We start from the raw sequence: 18369 nt of genomic DNA on the forward strand, positions 1-18369 counted from the left end.
TACCCTTTAAAGTTCTCTCAGTTTTAGCTTCTTTTGCTGGAACGAGACCCCTTGGGAAGCTTGCCTAAGTGGGTTTGGGCTGTGAAGGTCTTGTGTACCTGGTATTGTGTGTATGCCCCACCAGGAATGTCGGAGCATGGCCTCCACTCTCTACAGTGAGTCTAATCTTCATGAAGTAACAGAGACTTGTCAAACAGGCGAATAAAACTATGGGAGAGAAGAAACCAGTGTGTGAGAGGGGAGGACCAAGGAGAGAGGGGGATGGAAGTTTGCAGAGATGGTCATTCTTGTCCAGTGGTTCAGTACACTGTCTTAGGAGCCCAGTGGAGTGTATATGGGGTAGGAAAGAACCCAGAAGAGGGTCCCTGCTGGTACTGGCCACTCTCTTTGGAGTTACCGTTAGATTACCGATGGTTGTGAAATTTCATGCTGAAGAATGGAAAGCCAGGATGTCTTGAGTGTTTTTGTGGTTTGCTGTTTCTTGGTTACCTGTGACTTTTCTTCCCATTTCCCATAGACTGTCTGTGGCTAGCCATGCTGCCCTCCAGGCACTGCCCAAGGCTCCCTCCAACAGCTGGTTCCTCAGGCTGGAGTTCCTATAAAGTTTCCATAGTCAGAAAGGGAAGCGAATAACAACAACAAAAGGAAGAACACACTGAATTTGCTTTAAGCATCATAAAGTTTTTCATTCATAAGTCTGAAAACAGTATAAAGGACCTTGGTTAGGAAGCTGTATGTGGGGGCTTAACCACCTTATTTTCCTTTATTATGTTCATATGTGATTTAGTATAAAAGTGTAAGTGAATGTGGGGGTGGGGTGAAGGGCTGGAGGCCTTGGATTTGCCTGTGTCCCCCGCCAGCCGTCAGTATTGGCTACTCTGGGTCTAAACCTGCATTTTAACATGCTCCTCTTGGTGATTCTCTTAAATGTGAAAGTTTCAGAACCTCTTGTGATAGTTCTCACTCTTTCTCTTTTACTCTTCTTTGTTGTCCTGCTTTGATGAAAATATATCAGATTTATTGTCTCCCTTGCCTTGGCATTAATGATCTCTGAAGATTTAAAAGAGTTATATTCTTGGAGCCTTATAAAGCCCCAAGGTCTCTGGTGAGCTCTAAATAGCTCATCGGCTATGTCTGCAGACGCCTATCCCAGAAAGGAAAGAAAAATAAACTTGTCCAGTGTGAGCCTGCTGGGAACACTTCAGGAAGTCCTGGAGGGCGGGGGTAGGGGTGGGTGATGTGGATCAGGAAGCATAGCTGACAGGGAAAGAGGGGTGGTTGGGAGCTTGAGCCTTGGGAACTGGGCCATTCTCTCAGTCATTGTTGGCCATTGCCACCCCTTCTTCCTTTGAGACAACTAAAAGCTTTATTTGTAGATACAAAGGAGCATGAAACTGAATGTAGCACCTGTACAGTTTCCATGTGGGCCTCCCGCCCACCAGCTTTTCCTTAAGACCTGGCTGTGGCCTCATTATACTATTGCTAGGGAAGAGAAAGGAATCTGCGAAATTCATCTATTCCTACAGTGATAACCAGGACACCATCCCTGCTCACAGGGAGCCTGCACCCTTGTTTCTGAGCAGTTGGTGTGTATGGAGTAGATTCAGATTGTGGACAAGGGCATTTTCCAAGCCACACATTGAAAAGTAATCATGGAAGTTAATCACACATTAAATTATATATTGATATTATTCATTATGAATTAACTATAGTGACGCATGCTGCATGATACATTTATTTATTCAGATCTGTTTTTTCATAGGTATTTATTTGGCATTTCCTCTGTATGAGCCTAGCGGGATGTGGCGAGTACCAGAAAGCTGGCTAGGAACTAGGAGGAAGGAAGGCAGTTGAAGGCAGTAACCATTTCCCACACTTTGAATGCCAGGTGCTGAGCTAGGTCATGATCACAAAAAGATGAAAAGTCTTGGTTCATGATATCAAGGACTGTCTCTAGCAGGAAACATATTTGGGTGAAAAAAAATCACAGTCCAGTGTGACGGATCCCATGGTGCTGGTATGTACGCATGCAAGAGGGACGTTATGGGAAGTGTACCTAAATCTACACTGGGGATTTAGAGATGTTCTCACACACTTGAGCAGCATTTCAAAGGACTTTGCTGGACCAGTGAAGTTGGAGTCGGGGATGACACTGCAGGCAGAGTGTATAGCCTGGGCAAAGGCAAATGGGAGTAAGAGAGCTTGGCATCTTCGAGGAAACAAGAGTCATTTGGTAATGTTGGTGTGGATGTGAATGATCACTATAGAAAACTATGGTTTATTGGCCAAATCCAGCCTGCTGCATGTTTTTTTTTTTTTTTTGTTAATATTTTTTAAGTTATACATGGGCACAATATCTTTATTTTGTTTATTTATTTTTATGTTGTGCTGAGGATCGAACCCAGGGTCTCAAACGTGCGAGGCGAGCGCTCTACCACTGAGCCACAACCCCAACCCCCTGCTGCTTGTTTTTTAAAATATTTTTTTAGTTGTAGTTGGACATAATAACTTTATTTCATTTATTTATTTTTATGTGGTGCTGAGTATTAAACCCAGTGCCTCACATATGCTAGGCAAGTGCTCTGCCTCTGAGTCACAACCCCAGCTCTGCTGCTTGTTTTTTGTTTGTTTTTATTTTTATTTTTTAAGAGCAGTTTTGCAAAGTTGAACAGTAGGAACGGAGTTCCCATGTGCCTCCTGTCCACACCCATGACCTCCCCTGTTATACTCTTCTCCCACCAAAGAGGTATGCTTATTAGAATTGGCAAACCCACATTGACACATGATTGTCACTCAAAGTTCATGTTTGTTAGGGTTCCCTGTGGGTGGTATCCATTTTGTGGGTTTTCGCAGATGTGTAATGAAATGTACACACTAGTACTGCATCATAGAGTTTCACTGCCTGTGCTTATCTATTCATCCTTCCCTTCCCCCAGCCCTGGTACTGATCTTTTCACTGTTTTCATAATTTTGCCTTTTCCAAAATGACATATATTTGGAATCATGTGATTTGTAGTCCTTTCTGATTGGCTTCTTTCATGTAGTAATATATATTTTTTCCGTGTCTTTTCATGTCTTGATTTCTTTTTAATGCTGAATACTATTTCATTCTCTGAATGTACCACGGTTTATTCACTCATTCACTTGCTGAAAAATATCTTGCTTGCCTCCAAATTTTGGCAACTATGAATAAAATTCTTATTAATATCTGTGTGTAGGTTTTTGTGTGGAGAGAAGTTTTTTTTTACCTTGCTTAGCTAAATATAAAGGAATGGAATCTCTGGATTGCATGGCAGGAGTGTTCTTAGGAATTTTTTTTCCCCCCCAAAGAGACAGGGTCTCACTGTGTTGCCCTGCCTGATCTTGAACTCCAGGGCTCAAGCAGTGCTCCTGCCTGCTCCTTCCTCAGCCTTCCTAGTAGCTGTGAACATAGGTGCTCTTAGTTTTATTAGAAACTGTCAAACTGTCTTCCAAAATGGTGATGCCATTTTCCCACCAGCAATGAGCAGAAGTTCCTGTTGTTCTACATCCTCTTTGGCATTTGGTGTTGTCAGTGTTCTGATACTGCTATTTTAATGAGTGTCTACTGGTATTTCATTGTTTCAATTGTATGATATGTCAAATGAAGCATCTTTTCATATGCTTATTTGCCATTTATGGTTTTTTTTTTTTTGGAAGGTGTCTATTCAGATCTTTTGTCCCATCTTTTTTTTTTTTGGTTAATATATCTTAATTATGCAGAGAGTAATGTGTTTTGTTGTGACATATTTATACATGCACATTAACATACTTTGGTCTTTTTGTTCATTTTTTAAAAATCAGGTTATTATTGTTGAGTTTTAGGAGTTCTTTGTGTTTTGTATAGCAAACCATTATCAGATGTGTGTTTTATAAATCTTATTATCTTCATTACCTGTTTTTATAAACAAAATTTTATTGGAATTTAGCCATCTTTGTGTGTTTACAAATTGTCTCTTGCTGTTTGCCTGCAATGATGGCAGAGTTTAGTTGTGACAGAGACAGTTATGGTTAGCAAAGCCTGAGAAATATACTGTCATGGTTTGGATCTGGAAAGTCCCTCAGAGGCTTGTGTGTTAAGGTCTTAGTCCCCAATGCAGCAATGTACAGAGGTGGGACATTTGGGAAGTGACTGGATCAATGGATTAATCCACTGATGAAGTTGGAGTCTGAGTGGACTCTTGAGAGGTAAGCGGTGGAAGCTGTAAGAGTGGAGTCCAGTTGCAGGGAGAGGATCCTCAGGGACTGTATCTTGTCCCTCTGCTTCTTGGCTGTTAGAAGTTTAGTAGCTTTTCTCTGCCACACCCTTCTTCCATGATGTGTTCTGCCTTACCTCAGGCCCAAAGCAATGGAGCCAGCCAACCATTGGCTGAAACCGTGAGCCAAAATAAATCTTTCTTTCTTTGTTTCCCTCAGGTATTTGTTCCAGTGACAAAAGGCTGACTAACACTTTTATTTTCTGGCCCTTTACAGAGAGTTTGCTGATTCCTGCTATAGGAGGTGGTAAAAGGTAAAACCAGCTCACAAAGGGCCTGTTAAGTTTTACTGAGGACTTTAGATTGGTTCTTTAGAGATGGGAACCACTGGATTTTGAGCAGTGTCATGATTCTTCAGAAAAGTAGTCTGATGGATGAATTTGAAGCTGTATCAGTTGGGTTAATTGCAGGAAACAAACCATTCTAGGTATTTCAAGCAGAAAGGGATTTAATATGGGGAATTAGGTGCCACTGAGTGGCCTGGTGCAGCAGAAGTGAGGGGTCCTCCCTGGTCTTTGGTTTCAGGGTCACAGCCTTACAGTTGTAATCCATATGTCAGGAAACTGCTGCTACGCCTAGAATCACCTTACATGCATAAAGCTTTTGTCTAGGTGTTGAGGCATTGGGTCTGCTGGAGCCCCTGCCAGTCATTACCTCTTCTGCCATTTGTCCTGTAAGAACCTCTCATTGTCGGATCTAGAATCATCAGATCTAGAACTTTCCTGCAAGGGAGTCTGGAGATCTTTTAGGCCCTAGGTGCAGGGGAGCCATGTGGAATTCCCAGAACAGTGGATGAAGATTGGAATCAGAGACTAGTTAAGAGGACTTTTGTAGTGACTGAGGAATTGGAAACTAGTCTCTGGCAGTGGTAGAATAGAGAGAAGACAGGAGAAATATCTAGAGCTACCTACGTGTAGTCATGGAGGAAGTTGGAGAGTGGGGAGGAATAGGAGACCTCCCAGACTCTTGGATTGTGATGTCATTCTTAGAGATGAGACATGTGGTAGGGGAAGAGCTTAAGGATCTGTCCGTTTAAAAATCATATTCCCTGCTATGGCTGGCTTGGGTGTTTAGCTGCTCTGTGAACAGCAGTGCTGCGTGGCTCTGGGGCAGTCTTTCCTCTGAAAGTATATCCGTAGAAGGAGGATTAAAAGCCGAAATTAAGAGACACAGAACAGAACATTGTATTCCTGACCATGGACAACAGGGCCAAGATACTGATGACCAGTTTAGAATGCAGGAGTGATATTTCTACTTTTACTAGATCAGTGTCTGGGTTCTGGGACTTCTAGTTCTAAGAATTTGTGTCTGAAAGGGAAAGGGTGTAGAGATAAACCAGTCAAACAAACAAACAAGAAAGAGTCTGGATGACTCTTTAGACATGAGAGCTTGGGCAGCTTGGGTATGTGGTAAGGAAAGACCAGAAACAGAACTGAATACAGATGCTTTGGACAGACGTGGATGGCGAAGAAAGGAGTTGCTTGAGCCAGTGCATTTGTGGCTGTGGTTTGGTGTGATGAGGCTGGGCTTTTCCTCTACAGTTCTATTGGAACTAGATGGCTCAGAGTTTCGAGTTCGATGGAGGTGGTGATTTGGGGTTTGGTTTAGTGACTGCCTTTGTGATGGCATACTCGATAGTCTAAGTAGAGTGACTCCTTTTAAATGCTGAAACAACTCTATATTTAGGCTTTTCATTTTGTATTAGATAAAAATAGACACAGAACTAAAACCCAGAATTTATATTGCTTTATGCTTCACATGTGCTGATTTCATAAAGTTAGGTACCCATGACTTACTGGAAATACAGTGGAGGTATTGGTCTCAATATTTTTTGATCCTCTCCTCCTTATTTCCTGTTTGTTATGTCACTCTGGCATCTACTCCTATTATTCTGCCCAAATTGCAGCCATCAAAACCCACCTGATCTATCTGCAAGTGGCCTAGTCCTTTCTGGAAACAGTCTGTGCCTTGACTTCCACATTAATGCAGAGTGTCTCCCCACCCCCTTCATGGATCTTTATTTAAAAAATAAGTTCGATTCATGTAAAAAATATATATTCCATAAGAAATGGGTTACAATATTAAGTAGGGCATTTGAGGATGGCATTACGGGTAAGGTGACCTTGTAGTAAAGATTTGAAGAAGGCGAGGGATTTAACCCTAAGGGTAGCTCTGGGGCAGGGGAAGGTTGTTAAAGAGGCTGAGATGGAGTGGAAAAGCAGTAAGGAAGCTGGTCCATTTGCAGAAGAGGGGGAGAGAAAGTGATCAGAGGAGGTGACAAGTGGTAACAGGAAGGACCAGATTGTTTCCATGAATTTCTGCTGTATGTATTTCAAGATTCTTTGACTAAATAGACAGTAAAATTTGGGCTGGGTGCAGTGGCACACACCTGTAATCCCAGCAACTCAGGAGTCTGAGGCAGGAGGATTTCAAGGCCAGCCTCAGCAATTTATCAAGGCCCTAAGCAACTTAGTGAGACCCTGTCTCAAAATAAATAGAGTTGGGATATAGCTCGGTGGTAAATTGCCCCTGGATTAAATCCCGAGGACCAAAACAAACAAATAAAAAACAACAAAACAAACAAAAACACAGTGCAATTTTTAGTATGTCTTATGGCAAATTGAACTTTTATCTTTATCTTGTGATCCTTGTTTTTTTCTTTTTTTTTTTTTTGATGGTGTTGAAATTAAACCCAGGGCCTCTTGCATGCTTGGTAATTGCTCTATACTGAACTATAATTCCAGCCAGTTTTTTTTTTTTCCTCCTGCTTTTTTTCTTATACATTACTTAGTCTGAGCAGTAAAAAGGGACAACCTACAACATGAGTGATTATTACAAACATTATGTTAAATGCGAAAAGCCAGACCCAGAAAGTTATATTCTGTATGATTCCATTCATATGACATTTTGGGAAAGGCAAAATTATAGGGTTAGAAATCCAATCAGCAGCTACTGTGGGTTCAGGGGAGTGAGTGACTGCCAACAGGCCCAAGGAAATTTTGGGGGTCAATGGAAATGTTCCATGCCTTGATTGTGGTGGTGACAGCATGACTGTATATGTTTGTTTAAATTCATCAAACAGTACCCTTTAATGAATTTTACTGTATGTGAATTATACCTTAATTTTTAAATCTTAAAAAACAAAAAGTATTTGTTTAGAATTAGTGCAGCTGCTCCAACTACCTTTTATTTTGGGCTTTTTGGCATATGTTTTCCTCAACCACTTAGTTTAGCCATTTTGATCCTTACATTTTAGGTGGAATTTCTTTTAACAGCACTTAACTGGATCATTTTCCTGTGGTGCTGAGGATTGAACCCAGGGCCTTGTGCGTGAGAGGCAAGCACTCTACCAACTGAGCTATATCCCCAAACCCCTTAATTTTTTTTTTTTTTTAAGCCAGTAACTTTCATCTTTGTCCAGCTAGTCCATACATGTTTTTTTTTGTTGTTGTTGTTGTTGTTGTTTTGTTTTTTATGATTCTTGGTATCTTTGGAGTAGTTTTTGGCCTTTTGCCTTTTGGTTTTTCTCTGTCCTCTGTTCTTTGTTTTTCTTCACACTAAGTCTGTGATGAGCCTCCCTTTTAAAGAAGAGCCTTGATGAGTTGTAGGCATCTTTCACTCACTGATTATTTGATAGTGGAGTGTCAAATTTTGCACCCATGGGTGTGAAAAGAGCAAGAATTTACTCACTGGCTCCTTGTCTGCAGATTTTGTGTTTCTTTTTTTTTTTTTTGCTGACTTTTGGCACATCTGTGGGTTGGGTCTGTTTTGTGTGTTTGCAGATGGCCTTTGAAGATGCAACACTTTAATGACAAAATGGCAGTAAAAATTTTCAATTTTTTTTTTCTTGTGCTTTTGGGGATTGAATCCGAGGCCTTGCAAGTGCTGGGCAAATGCCCTATCACCTAGCCACATCCCCAATCCTAATTGTAAAATTCTTACATGAAAACCCAGAGTAGGATACGGTGCAAATACTTGTTATTTTGTAGGGGAGAAAGAAAGAATAGGTCCAGGTTGATTTTTAGGTTTGTTTTGTTTTGTTCTAGGATGGAGTGTAGGGCCTTAGGCGCTAGAAGCACATGCTCTACTACTGAGAGATATTCCTAGCCAGAAAAAGTTTTATTTTAAATCAAATCATACAGTTTTTTCTTTACATTTGGAAAAGAATGATGAATTGGAGACTCCCGAGGAATTACTTCTTCTTTTGCCAGTTTGTTGGTTTTGCGTGGGGAGGCATGCGGCGGGAGAGGCTCTTGGCCGAGGAGCATTGAGGGTTGTGTGTGTCTCATTCATCTTTGTGTCTTTAGCAGGACCTAGTGTAGTGCCTTGCTGCACGTAGCAGCGGTTCAGTAAATATTTGTTGAATTGAAAGAGGCTTGTATTCCTGCTCCTCATTTGCCAAAACTTTGGGGTGGGTCTTCTACTGGTTTACATTCCTTGGTGCCCTGGCTCCTGAAGTGCGGTGGTTGCAGGGACACAGTGGGGGCAAGGGGTGCGTTTTATCAGGACTGCCTTGTGCTTCCCAGGCTCTGCCTCACCACCAAGAGGGTGGTGGGTCTCCACTGCCTGTTCAATTCTTCTTGTTTCATCAGGGTTTTTATTCCCCATGATTGATATTTTCATACTGAAGACTTTTCATGGACTCTTCTTTTCAAATCCTTGCAACTTTAAAAAAGTTGATGTTGGAATTAGATGACTTGATACATAAATAAGTCTTCTTTGGGAAAAGAATGTGTGAAGTCCCTGTACTTTAACTCTACCAGAAAAGAATGTTGCTTACTCTCTAAGAATAATAGTATCTCACTTATATATAGTTATTCAAATTCTCATGTGACTGTTGAATCTTGGAAGTGTGGGTCTCATAAAGGACAGGAGAATCATGGCAATGCTGTCCCTTTTTGACGGACACTAGATTCCACAGAGCAGCACATAGCAAAGGGGACCCTCTCAGCTAGGATGAGATAGGGTGGTCTGCAAGAACTGGGCTGAGGTCATTATCCAGCCACATATTTGAGAGTCGGTAGTTTCCTTTGCATTCCTTCTCATAGCCCCCTCCATCTTCCAGGCAGGAATGGGGTGTCAAATCTCCCCCAGCTTCAAATCTCTCTGATTTTCTCTTGTGCCACTGCTAGAGAAAGTGCTCTGCTTTGAGATGATGCAATTAGATGGGGCCCACCTGGGTGATCACCATTTTTAAGGTCAGCTTTGCCATATGACTTGAGATAACCAGGGACATGGCACCTTCTCATACATTTTAGGCATCAGGGTGGGTATGTTTGAGAGAGGAGATCGTTTAGAAATTCTGCCTGGCATGGATGGCCCCTCTCTCTGTTCCCATGTGTAATCACTTACCTGGTCTTTTCCTGTTGGCATGTGCTTAAAAATCACAGCTGAAATAAAATAAAAACATGCCAAAAAAAATTTTTTTGGATTTGGAGGGCTGGGGCTGTAGCTCAGTGGAAGAGTGCTTGTCTAGTATACGTGAGACACTAGGTTTGATCCTCAGCACCACATAAAAATAACATAAAAGGTATCATGTCCACCTACAACTATAAAATAAATGTTTTTTTAAAAATTTGGATTTGGAGATGATGCGGGCACAGTGAGTCTAATGAAATGAGTTTTATTTCTAGGTCCTGATCCTAGAGGATGATTTCACATGCCATTTAGGGTTTAGCCTTTCTGGAAGACACTGGTGGATTGTGAAATTCCATCCTTTGGCACAGTTCTCTTTCTTTCTTTCTTTCGCTTGTTTGTTTATTTTTGATTGGTGCTTTCTACATATACATAAAGGTGGAATTCGCGGTGGTGTATTTATACATGCACATAGTGTGATTTTGTTTAATTCATTCAGCATTTCCTCCCCTTCCCCATCCCTCCCTTTCCTTATCCTCCCTTGACTTCACTACTCCACAGGTCTCACTGTACTGCCCAGACTTGAACTCCTAGACTTAAGTGATTCTGTTGCCTCAGCCTCCTGAGTAGATGGGACTATAGGCAGGCCACCATGCCGGCAGATTCCATTCTTTAAAGAAGTGAAGGAGGTGACAAGGGATTGGATTGGAAAGAACATACAAAGTATTAGAGATCACAGGCTGGAGAATGCTTTTGAACCTGACTGCTTATTTCTTGAATGCTCACTATGGGGTCAGGTGCATGCTAGGTGCTGTATATATGAAGGCACACAAAATAGATATGATTCTACACTCATGGACCTTTTTGGAAACGGACGTTAAACAAAAAAACATGCAAACCAATATAATTGCAAATGGGACTTTTTTCTTTTTTGGTGGTGCTGGGATCAGACCTGGTGCCTTGCAAGTGCTAGGCAAGCACTCTACCACTGAACCACGTTCCTAGCCCTCTAAGAAGTTGCCATAGACAGAACAGTTGGGATACTGTACAGGAGAACGAAAATGAATTTCCTGTAGTCTAGGAGATCAGGGACCTTCAGACCAAGCTTTGACTCAGGAACCAGGTGGGTAAACAGTCCAGGGATTAGTATGCCAGGCATGTAGGTCAGCAAAGGGCCTACTGCATTGTCCCCAGAAGGAGCTTAGGGGGCTGTCTTGAGGAATGTCCACCAAACATATTCTTTGTAGAGCTTTCCTCACCCCTGCTGAAATCTTGCCTTTTTGACGTGTCGTGTTGGAACATTTAGAAATAATACTCTAAGATACTGTAGTCCCAAGTACAGTTGTCCCTCACTCTCTATGGGGGACTGGTTTCTAGGCCCTCCTTGGATTCCAAAATCCCTTATATGAAACAGCATAGTATTTGGTATATTACCTACACATGAATACTAATACTATATACTCCTATATACTTTAAATCATCTCTAGATTACTTATAACACCTAATTACATATAATTACTATTTAAATAGTAATTCTGAATCATTCAGAGAATAATGCCAAGAGAAAAAAGTATGTACATGTTCAGTATAGACACTTTTTCCTGAATATTTTTGGCTTGCAGTTGGTTGAAACCGTGAGGTGGAAGTCAGCAGATATAGAGGGCCTTTCAAGACCCTAGGTATTCCCTCAGGCCTGGGACCTACTTACTGAATGGGGAGGGAGTTGGAAGAAGGTGAAGATGCTTTTCTGTTCCACCTGTACAAGCTGGTATTCCGCATACCTTTTCAGGCCGTCCCCATGCAAACTCCTCCTATGGTAGTGCAGGTTGGTGGCCCCAATACTCATCTCTTTACCTGTCCCATGCACTTATAATTCAGGTTCAGATGGTCTCAGGTCATAGGACAAATCACATGCTGCCATCTCAGCTGTGCTGAGTAGGTGAACACTTGCCCTCTGAATCTTGGCTTTCTCTCACAGTTGGGAGGGTATTTGAATGTTCTTTTTAATTAATCCCAGCATCCAGCCTGGAATTAGATTAGATGAGTCACAATTTATTATACATTCTCTCTTAAGGTGACTCTCTTAATCCAATAAAGCCACCACCCTTGAAAGAATTGCTCTGTACTCCAAGTTGAGCAAAAGTAAATCATTTGTCTTTGTGGAATTTAGAATGGACTTGGCAGCAGTTTATTTTTACCTTCCCTGTCATCTCTGAGGCTGGCAGCCTAGAGGGAGGGTGTGGATTGGAGCCATAAATTACCCTGGAAATGGCTAGAATGGTCCCATTTTAACTGTAATTGTGCCTTTCCCAGTTCACCTCTATCCCCACCCCCACTTTCTAACTCACTGCAGAGTGAGGGAGGAGAACCTGAGGGGTGAAAGTGGAGTCCGCTTGCTTGTTGGTATCTGAGTGGTGGAGACCATTTCTTTTCCCATCACCATTTCCCATTTTTCTCCCCCATGCTTCTATTTTAATGCTTGTTTCTTGCTGGTTATGTCTTGCTGGAAGCAGGCCCAGCTCCACTCAAGTTCTTTTCTTTTTTTTTCTTTTCCATGCTGCTATTAAAAAACAACGACCAGTTAAGTGTGCTTGCAGGAGAGGGGCAGACAGGAGCCCTCTTGGTTCTGGTAATCCCAGGCAAATAGCAAGTCCGATTCTGTGGTTAGGAATGAAATTGAAGTGAAGTTTGAATTTAAGTTTATTAGGCAACTTTCACTTCTGTGCTTGTTTTATTAAAATGGAGGAAAACCAGTCATCAGTTATTAAACTCTGACATGTCTCTTTCCAGAGCTTGAACACCAACAGGACTGAATCTGAAGTCAAAGAGCCTCCTTCCATGTTCTGGGCCTCTTTTGCCATGGTAGACAGCTATGCTTGGCACCTCATGTTCAGCCAACTGTGAATTCTTGATATTTGGGAGGATGTGTCCCTAGGCTTTAAAGAATCTCCATATTCACTAATAGAAATGGCTATGGGGGTCTTGGGTTTTGTTTAAATCACAATCTTCAATCTCATCTCGTTTTCTGTGTGTTTGTTTTGGGGTGGGGGGCATATTTTCTCTCCATAGGTTACCTACCTTCTAAAACTTTTGATCACTTTAATTTTTTTCCAGATGTTTTTGTAGTGGATAAGACTCAAATTGATTTTTTTTTTTAATTATGAAGTTAAGTTTATTTGGATAAAATTTACAAACAGTAAAATTCATCCTGTGTGGAATATAGCTCTAAGTTTTGACAAAAGCCTTTCAGGTGGTCTCTATCATCACAAGATATAAAAATGCCATCACCCCAAAAAGTTTTCCTGTGCTCCTTTGTAGCTAGTCCATCCTTTGACCCTTAGCCACTGAAAAACCCTCATCTGTTTTCTTTCCCCAAAGCTTTGCCTCTTCCTGAATGTTATAAAGATGGATTGACCCACTGGGTAGCCTTTTGAGTCTCTTACTTAGCATAATGCATTTGTGAGTCATCTGCTTTTGTGTGTGTCCGTGTGTTCCTTTTATTTACTGCATAGTATTCTACTGTATGTCTGCACCATGGTTTGTCTAATCATTCACCATTAAAAGACTTTGGGTTGTTCATGGCTTTTGGAGACTGTGAATAGAGTCACTATGAATATTTGCATTACAGATTTTTGTGGAAACATATTTTTCATTTCCCATGGGTAAATACCTTGGAGTAGGATTGTTGTTTATATGCTAAGCACCTGTGTGACTTTGTAAGAGACTGCCAAACTTTTCCATAGTGACCAAACCGTGTTGTATTCCCTCAAAGCAAAGTAAGAAAGAATTCTAATTACTTTGCATTCTTGGCAGGACTTGTTACTGTCAGTGTTTTAAAAAACTTTGCCCATTCTCTAATAGAAATGTAAAGGTATCTCATTGTAGTTTTAATTTGCATTTCCCTAAGAACTGATGATGTCAAATGTCTTTCCTGTGCTTGTTTTCCATCCGCAGATAGCATGAAGTGTCCACAGCTTTCAATTATTTTAAAAATTTTGGGTTGTTTTCTTATTGAATTTTGAGTGTTCTATGTAGTCAAGATATAAGTTCTTTATCAGATGTGTATTTGCAGCCTAAGGAATGTCCTTTCCTTTTCTTGACAGTATCTTTGGGAAATCGAGAGTTTTAAATTTTTATGAAGTCATAACCCAAACTGCTTGTTTGGGGTTACATTTAATTAGATGTTTTATTCACCTTTCTTCCACATTGCCTTCTCTCTTCAGCTTCTTGCCCCCACCATTCTATTTTAGACCCTATGAGTTTGGTTACTCTTCTGGACAAACCAGAAGATTTGTCCTTCTGTGACCGGCTTATTTCAGTAGCATGCTGTCCTCAAGATTTGTTTGTGTGATAGCACGTGTCAGAATTTCCTTCTTCGTTGAGAATGGGCTGCTTACACCTCTTGGCTACTGTGAACAGGCCGGCTATGCACATGGGTGTACAGACATCTCAGAGACCTTGCTTTCAGTTATTTTGGGTATATATCCAGAAATGAATTACTAGATCATGTGGTAATTCTATTTTTATTTTATTTTTTGAGTTCTAAGGATTGAACCTAGATCCTTGTGCATGCTAGGCAAGTGCTCCTCTTGAGCTATATCCCCAACCCTTTTTTTTTTTTAAAGAGAGAGAGAGAATTTTTTTAATATTTATTTTTTAGTTTTCAGCGGATGTTTGTATGTGGTGCTGAGGATCGAACCCGGGCCGCACGCATGCCAGGCGAGTGCGCTACCGCTTGAGCCACATCCCCAGCCCCCAGCCCCCAGCCCCCAACCCTTTTTAACATTCAAGAAATTTTGAGATAGGATCTCACTAAGTTGCCCAGGGAGGCTTCAGATTTACAATCCACCTGCCTCTGCCTCCTGAGTAGCTGGGGTTACAGGTGTACACCATCGTGCCTGGCTTTATTTTTAATTTTCTGAGGAACAACAATATGTAGTTTGCCATAGTGGTCCCACCATTTTACATTCCTCCCAACAGTTCGTAGGGGTTCCAATTAATTGATATCCTCACCAACACTGGTTCCTTTGATAGTAGCTATCCTAATGTCTGAGGTGATACTTAGACCTTTGGTTTACATTTCCCTAATGATGATCAGAGTTTAGCATCTTCACATGCTTGTTGGTCATTTGTATACCATCTTTGGATAAATGTCTGTTTAAGTCCTTTATCCATTTTTAAATCAGATTTGTTGTTGTTTTGAGATATAGGAATAAACTGCCTTTTAAAATCAGTTTTATTTAAGGTGCAAGATAGATTTATTGATCTCAAATTCTGAGTCACCCCCAAGGTTTGGGTTCTACTTTTTAATATTGAAAAAAAAAATGTTTTCTGGCTTGGGAGCCATTATTTATTTAGACTTTTTACTTTGTTTTCCCTTAGTTTACTAAGGTTAAGCTTGGCTTCCTTTTCTTTTTTTCTCAAATTGTGGTTAAAAAGCACATAATGAAGTTTACCATCTTAACCATTTTTAAATGTGCAGTTTAATAATATTGTCTCTTATTGTTGTGAAATAAGTCTTCCTTTTTTAGACCAAAGACACAAGATTTTTCTGTATTTAATTATTCTATATAAATTACTGCATATGTGACCATGTTGACCATGCTGCTTTGAGACGACCATGCTAAGTAGTCAGCTGGGCTCGCTCACTAGCCAAGCGGCTCCCACACCCAGCATTTTATGGTATGATGGAAATCGTGAGCAAAATCACAAATTACTGCATTTCCACTAAGGCATTTAAGCTCCTTGGGGTCAGGGACATTTTCTGCTTTGTTTCTAGCTCTAGAACTGGCCTTCATGCAGGGCAAGAGAAGATGTTCCAAGGCATCTGAGACTCAGGTTGTCAGGGTGCAGGTGAGGACTGAGGCTGGTGCTGTGATGTCAAAGCTTAAGTACCAGGAAGGACAACCAAGAGCCTGCTCCTGGGACCTCATCTGTATCACAATAGCTTTGAGGAGTGTGGAGAAAGAATCCCAGAGCCCTGGCCTCCATGGTCACTCCTTGGTGGCTTCAGTTCCTGAGGGAGGAACCTAGGTAAGGACACAGCAGCATTCTGGGAAGGATATGCTGTAGAGAGAGCTGAATTTCTGTAACTAGGTGACTTGAAATCATTTGTGGAGTTTGGCCTGGCTGGCACAGCTGGTTGGCCCTCTGCTGACTGCCAGGGGCTGCAGAACTCCTCCCTGCCCCCAAAATGTCGCGGGGGATCAGGCCAAGGTTGAAGTCATTGGCAGAGCTGAAGCCAGACTGTCTGTGGTGGAGGCTAGCTCATCTCCACCCCATCACCCCAAGTTTGTCCTAGTGCTATTTTGGCCTATGGTGTGTGGTTTCAGCATGTGGGCCAGCATTTAATCACGACGCAATCACATCTTTTAAGGGTTGAGTGAGTCCTGAGAGCGGAAACTGCCTAAGAGACTGGCCTCAACTGTCAAGGCTCCCCTACACTCTCCCAGTATCCTGTTTGAAAGGCGATAAAAGAACAAGAAGCTGGAAACTCCAGATTTAGGGCAGGGGGAGAATAGAGAAAGGGTGTGTGTGTGTGTGTGTGTGTGTGTGTGTGTGTTTGTGTGTGTGTGGCCTGTGTGGCTGTGGGGGCAGCTGTGGTGGCTGGCCTCGGGCAGGGAGGCAGCAATTCATGCAAAGTGGTCCCAGCTGCCCCTGCTTCACGGGCTTAGCCCGGCCCTGCTCCAGCCTGTCATTCAGGGTAAGCTGCTATCATTAGTGGTTAAACATTTCTGAAAGTATTCTCTCAACCCTGACCGCATGCCCTTTTGCGGAAGGGAGGGAGGAGCCAGGAGAGTACTGGGGCCCACCCTGTCATCCTGCCCAGTTGCTCTGTAGATGGACAGGGAGCCCTGGCCACTGGAAGCAATCATGGACTTGTCAGAGGCCATGCATCTGACAGGATTAACATTGCATTTGAGTGCTGCCCACGTGGCTACTGCTCCTTGAGGGGTGCAGCCTCTCCTGGGGGCTGTGAACACCAAGCTGGGGAGGCCATTTTTGTCTTTGTGAAGCAATTCTTGGCTGAAATAAGCCTTGTATTAACCAATTTTACCTCTCGCAAGCTCTGTGCCCTCAATACATACACAGACACATGTTGGCCAGTTGCTAGAGACCGCCTTTTCTTTGGAACTAGTTGGTGTTCATTCTGCTTTCGATGAGAAGTTGTGGTAAAGTGCTTAATACCAATGCTTCTTCCCGTGAAGTGGGGACTTTGCAGTATTTTTCTTTGACTGAGGTATGGTTGACAGCTTTTTGATTTATGAAATTAGCTCAGGGAAAAATACGGTGGAAAAAGAGAGTCCAAACTGAATCTTTATTTCCATAGTTCAGTCTACCCTCTCTCCATTTTTAACTGCCACGTGGTCTTGAGGTACAAAGGGCTCCAGAGTTTGCTGGGAGTTGTCTTTTCTTGGCCCAAGAAAAACTGCTTTTGTTTGCTTGTTTTGTTTTTAAGTTTTCTTTATTCCTCACTCAAAAGTAAACAGGCTCAATGAAGGAAACTGGGAAAATCCAGAAGAGCACAAAAGGCAAAATCAAAATGTCCATGTCCCCAGCATTTAAAGATTATCACTGTTAACATTTTGGTTTATTCTTCTCTTATCTGAAAATTTGGTGCTGCAGGCTCACCCCAATACACTGGACTAGAGGCCCTCACCAGCAGGGGTGCCCTTGCGGGTGTGGATCTCAGCAGGGAACTTTCTGTTACAAGTCTTAGTGTTGCCATTGGTCAAGTGACCAATGAAAGAATAGTCTATAGGAATTCAGCCTAAGCCAAGCTTCCCACTCCATCCTCCAGCCTAGTGTGGATACTTGAAGTCACACCTCCTGGACTTGAATCTGTGTTCTGTGGCTTACTTTCTGTAGAACTTTTTTGCGTGTCTGTGTTCTTACGTGTGAAATGGGAATAGCATTAAGCTACCCGTAGGGTGGCCTTGCCAAATGAGCTCATACATGCAAAGTACACAGCTCCGACTTGTGATGTTACAGCTTGATGAATATTGTATATTTCTGAGGTCGTCATTATTTTATTGTTTGTAGTCATCTTACTGCTCCATGTCAGGTAGTTTAAGTTGCTCTCAGGGCCTCTTCCTCTGCCTGGAGAGCAGTGGCCTTTTCTTCACTGGATGGTGTTTAAACCATATCACTGTTGTAAAGTGGTTTATAACTTCTCAGTAGTGGAATAATGCCCTTGGGTGCAACGGCTGAACTGAGGAACAGGGAGGCATAGATGTTGCTGAGTGAGTGAAGGCAGCTACATAAAGAATGCAAGAGCTCACCTTGCTCATCGCCTGTGTGCTCTGAAAATGTCCGATGGGTTTTCTTCTGCTAGATCCCACAGTGTCTTTGTGATCAAGTCATTTCTGTGTTGGTTCTCACTTACTTGGATGGGCTGTTGAGTCATCTTTTCTAGGTAAAAAACATGTCACTAGACACATCAACTAAAGTTGTTTAACACCCCTTGACTTCTGTTTCCAGGGGAGTCATCTTTCTAGCTATACAGAAAATTGATTTGGAGACGTTTGGGCTCCTTTTGCCTAATGGGAAAATGTCTCCTCTGTAGCCTGTCCAGTGATTCTTGTTTATTTCCAATAAAAATAGTGAGATGGTCACAGGCTATTTTGCCAGTTATTTCAGATGTGGGGGTAAATCACTCCGAATTTGTTTACTTCAAGTGGAAAAGTTTACACAAAGCAGCCTCCTGGGATTCTACCAAGGAGGCTTCCCTGGGCCTCTG

General features: G+C 42.0%; 1 protein-coding gene across 2 annotated transcripts in view; it reads left to right on the top strand.

The window, feature by feature from the left end:
* The window catches only part of Wwp2 (WW domain containing E3 ubiquitin protein ligase 2), a 131209-nt gene that overhangs the window by 61191 nt on the left and 51649 nt on the right, over positions 1–18369 (top strand). The gene's annotated exons all lie outside the window — the stretch shown is intronic.

The sequence above is a fragment of the Marmota flaviventris genome, chromosome 18 (assembly GCF_047511675.1).
Source record: "Marmota flaviventris isolate mMarFla1 chromosome 18, mMarFla1.hap1, whole genome shotgun sequence".
In the NCBI taxonomy this organism is placed as follows: domain Eukaryota; kingdom Metazoa; phylum Chordata; class Mammalia; order Rodentia; family Sciuridae; genus Marmota; species Marmota flaviventris.